At 35.3% G+C, this 5,000-nt stretch overlaps 3 non-coding genes across 3 annotated transcripts in view; all 3 read right to left on the reverse strand.

Moving 5' to 3' along the window:
- Positions 1 to 4,532: 4,532 nt before the first annotated feature.
- On the reverse strand, positions 4,533 to 4,613 carry TRNAL-AAG. Its single transcript has one exon. It is a non-coding gene; the product is annotated as a tRNA-Leu (tRNA).
- Positions 4,614 to 4,748: 135 nt separating this feature from the next.
- TRNAL-AAG lies at positions 4,749 to 4,829 on the reverse strand. Its single transcript has one exon. It is a non-coding gene; the product is annotated as a tRNA-Leu (tRNA).
- Positions 4,830 to 4,964: 135 nt separating this feature from the next.
- Positions 4,965 to 5,000, reverse strand: part of TRNAL-AAG — an 81-nt gene continuing 45 nt past the window's right edge. Inside the window, exon 1 of the tRNA in view lies at positions 4,965 to 5,000. This exon is cut by the window's right edge and continues 45 nt beyond it. This is a non-coding gene — a tRNA (tRNA-Leu).

Here is a 5,000-nt window from a genome sequence, read left to right on the forward strand (position 1 = left end):
CATTTTTACCAATGTAGGAATTGTTTGAGGAGTTTGACAAATTTTGGAACCCACGAAAGACGCAAACTCAAACAAATAGTGTCATGCCTCCCAGGTAAGTGGCACCAGGAACCTTGGATTTAGCTATGCTCGTAGTACGCATGAAAATATGATATGAGTAGCATGTCTTAGAAATTTGAACATGAAATGAGTTGGTTGATGCATGTAAGAGCACACTAAATGTTATAGTGCATGTTTATCTAGGAATGAACCATTGAGTTATGATATTACCGAAATTGAGGGCATGCTTTTAGTATGATATAAAGCATGCCATGTAAAACCGATTATCTATGTTTGAATATAGAATGAGTTGAGATGACACATATTGAATGTGATTATGTATGTTACTAAAGCTCATATGAACTGTCCTATGATTGAAATTTGTGACTAGGTTTCCATGATTAGATCATTATACCATGTCTCTGTCACGTATGTTCTGATATTAATGGTTATATGGGGATGATTAGAAGTTCACCAACTAACTCCTCATCGTCACCCTTACTCTATTGTCAGGGGTCAAAATAACTATAAATCTGGTCATTTTATTGTTGACGGTACCTTGTGGGATCTTATAGGAAGTTTGCCAGTTAATTTTCTATGAGTGAACATGTTACAAGTGACAGGGGTCTAAATTGATGCATTGGAGTTGGTCGAGATTTATTGTTCATGCGTATGAGTTAGCGGTTATACAGAGACGATTAGGGGTTCACCAATTAATCCCTAATCCTAAATTTGGTTCGATTGTCAGGGGTTCGAATAACTATAGAGTTGGCCTATTATTTTAGATGGTATTTTGTGGGGACTTATAGGAAGTTTTCCAGTTAGTTTACTTTAAGTGAACCTATCACGAGTTGTTGGGGTCCACAGTAGTACACTTGAGAGTTGGTCGATTCCTAGAATGCATGAACCTTGAGTACCGAGGTCGCGCCTCGTGGACTTTGAGATATGATGATGATGTGAGACTAGTAGAAATGACTAACCCAGAGACAAAAAGAACTTAAAAATATTCTGAGGGCTGGGGGTCTAGATAGAACCAAGAACGCAGAGAGAGTAGAATGAGAAAACCTAGGGTGTAGCCTAGGAAGTGCCTAGATGAGGGCTACAAATCCCCAAAAGAGAAAAAATACCAAACGTATGAACAAGATCAATAAGACTTAATAACAAAATATAAACTATCAGCAAGTTGCTTACTGAGTGTATTTTATATACTCATGCCTACTACTTTGACTTTCTTTCACATGAGGCGTGATGGAGCGGTCGAGGCAGAGGCGCACACGAGCTTGGGGCTATGGAGTTTTGGGTTGGATCAGTGTCATGTACCCCATTGATATGTTTTCCTTACGAACCCTCTACGTTTTGTTTGTATTACTGGATTTTATGAACTACCTGTGTCATTTTCTTTTGTGTGTGCGTTGTGGATTTTCAGTTTATGAAGTGTTATTGAACGATGTCGTACTTAATCTTAATTTCCTTATATGTATGCAAGTTCAAAGGTTTTAAATTTTACGTATTTCTAATTATTTTCAAATCAGTAAGGTAACGGTTCGTGGCTCGAGTTCCTCGAAAATCAGGTTGTTACAACGTACCTTTTGGTCGTTGTACATGTCATATTTTTTTATGTTATGATATTTGATGTGTAATATGTTATGTGACGATTTATGGTATGATATGAGTTATGCTATAATATGAACTATGGTATGATATGAAGGTTATATGATGCATGATCCGCCATATGTCACATCATGTATACTATGTTAGCATGTTAATATTATGCCTATGGGATATTGAAAAGTTATGTATGTTAACCATAAAAGATATACCATTGAACGTATGCATGTCTAATAGAAACGTTATGTCATGAAAAGGAATGGAGGTATGATTTGCATCGTAAGTATGTACCATGATTTGAAACTATGGGACCTCAAACATACTTTATTTCACATGCATCGAGATACTTCTCTAATCATTAGTACAACGCATACACTATGATATTATGTACACCAAGATATTGTGTGCGCTCCTTTGCTCCTATGTCTTTCAGCATAATGAGTATACACTAGCCCATAGGCAGACCTAGAGGTACATTTACGAGCCCTCTAGTGGGTACATGTGCACGCACATGGGTCATGTATAGAGAAGTACTACCATTCAACTCTACCCGGACTAGAAAGTAGAAACTAAAGCCATGATATTTTATGAAAGGATAGGTCTCACCATGATTGCATGTGATTGCATTTTCCAACCCCAATAGTGGAACTACTTACTACGTATTTCTTTAAATACTCAAGCGAAATGCTACTTTTTTTCAAGTAAATGTAAGACATCTTTATTCCCAATGACGACATCTCTATGGAATCCATAAGAATAAAGTTAGAGTAGTCGCATTTACATTTAATGTTGTAACCCGTAGATTAGATTATGACATTTGCATTACTTTGAAATTATTTTTAATTCGATTTTGTGTTTGTTGACATCATTAATAGTTTAAAATGAATTCTACGAATATTTTAGTTCATGATAACGTTTTAGTTAACTATTTTTCAAGTTTTTCACACATATTAGACATGTTAGGCGTATGATAATAACTTTATTTTAGCTAAAATAAAAATAAGATAGTTAATGTAGGTACATGTAACTCATGCTCAGATCTACCTTATTCAAGATGCTAATAAAGGTGCCTACAACTTTTTCTTGCATAAAGAAAGAAATGGAGGGCAACCGACATTTCTTCTTTACATAACAGATCATGTCGCCATGCATGCAGTCAACTTCTCCCTACCTGATAATTAGATGCAGTAAGCCGTTGTTGTTGCCTTTTGCTTATATTCCCATATAACACCAATTTCAATTTCTCAAATCTTGCTTTCAAAACTCTCTTTCGAAATTTCTCTGCTCAATTTTCTAAAATATTCTTCTTGCATCGGGACCAAAGGCTCGAGTATACGTCGCTTGGCCGTAGGCAACGCAAGAACAAATAGGCTTAACTCACTTGTTGCTAGGAAGTGTGTGCCACACAATCGCAAGTCCGCTGCCATCAAAGTGCGATTGTGACAAGTAGTTGATTATTTGTATCTATATTACATGTGGTAATCTTACGTGACGATTCATGGCCTTGGGTTATCATCTTAGTACTTGGAAGTCTGTGGGCTAACCTAAGGTGTAACATATTGCTTGTAACACATAATAACCTTTACTTGTAGTATTATAACGTTTATGGCCATAAAGCGAGCATAAGTCATGTTAACCTCTAAAACCATTAAAATTCATTAAGATCCCCACACACGATCCAATGGTTTTAAAATTTTTCGTAGTCCTTATAAATCATGAAATAAGACCTCTTATAAAATTTCAATTTGGAGGTCATTTAGGTCGTAAATCGAAGGTATATTAGAAAGAAGCATTATGATTATTTTGTCATGTTACTTGGTTTAGCTCTTTAAAATTATCCAACTGACTATGGAATTTCAATCATGTGTAACCTTAAGATGTCATATCTCATAAGTAATGGGTTTATCAAACATTACTTAATTTCCAAGCAAATCTTGGTTAAGTTATGCTATTGGATTATTTCGAAGCAATTCCTACAAGTATAGAGAAAGACTAATGGAATGTTTGATTTGGGGGTGACGTGGCTAGTTCATCTTCTTCTAAAGAGTGGAGGAGACAATGCACCCATTGCCAACTATGTCCGAAAATGGTCTCTCCTATCCTCATCCAGTAACTTTTGGCACTTGATTTCTTTATAAAAGTGGTAGATTGGATTGCCAGAAGAAGAGTCATGTTTGAAGAGGCTCATATACGGAACGTCTTGTTAGGAATCTGTTTATAGCACGAATTATTGGTTGGGCCAATATAGAGCTTTTAAGGCCTCGATTTCTTCGGCAAACTTCTTCCACTACTTACTATTCCACATTTTTGGGCAGCTCAATAGAAACCTCTTTAGGTCTCGATTCCTTCATAAAAAAATCTTCATCTCAATGTCATAAAGAATAGGAATTGATTACTTTGAAACAATAGCACCTCAACATTAATGCTTAAAATTGATAAATTAATCTATCCATATTTCTTAACAAGGTTTAAGGATCAAAATATTAAACCTCAATTTAAAAGATAATATAATTGGTAAATAATATAAGGATCATCAAGAAATTTTTCAAAATAATTGTTGAGAGTGGGATTCGAACCCACACCCTTTTAGTCCAAAACCTTAAACTAACTTGGACATCTCAACTTTGATGCTTGAAAAAAAATTAACCCATTCGTATTGTTTATAAAGGTATAGGGATAAAAATCATTGCTAAATCCATATAAGGACCAAACCAAAATGGTGCCTTAGACCAACTCGGTCATCTCAACTTTGATGCTCGAAAAAAAGAAATTAATCCATATGTATTCTTTATACAGGTTTAGAGATCGAAATATTAAACCTCGGTTAAAAGATAATATAATTGCTAAATCCAAACAAGGACCCTCAAGAAATTTCTCAAAATGAATGTTGAGAGTGGGATTTGAACCCACGCCCTTTCAGACCAGAACCTTAATCTGGCGCCTTAGACCAACTCGGCCATCTCAACTTTGATGCTTGAAAAAAAAATTAATCCATCTGTATTCTGTATACACGTTTAGAGATCAAAATATTAAATATCGGTTAAAAGATAATATAATTGCTAAATCCAAACAAGGACCGTCAAGAAATTTCTCAAAATGAATGTTGAGAGTGGGATTTGAACCCACGCCCTTTCGGACCAGAACCTTAATCTGGCGCCTTAGACCAACTCGGCCATCTCAACTTTGATGCTTGAAAAAAAAATTAATCCATCTGTATTCTGTATACACGTTTAGAGATCAAAATATTAAATATCGGTTAAAAGATAATATAATTGCTAAATCCAAACAAGGACCGTCAAGAAATTTCTCAAAATGAATGTTGAGAGTGGGATTTGAACCCACACCCATTTGGA

The sequence above is a fragment of the Cucurbita moschata genome, unplaced genomic scaffold (genome assembly GCF_002738365.1).
Source record: "Cucurbita moschata cultivar Rifu unplaced genomic scaffold, Cmos_1.0 Cmo_Scf00146, whole genome shotgun sequence".
NCBI classification, from domain to species: Eukaryota; Viridiplantae; Streptophyta; class Magnoliopsida; order Cucurbitales; family Cucurbitaceae; genus Cucurbita; species Cucurbita moschata.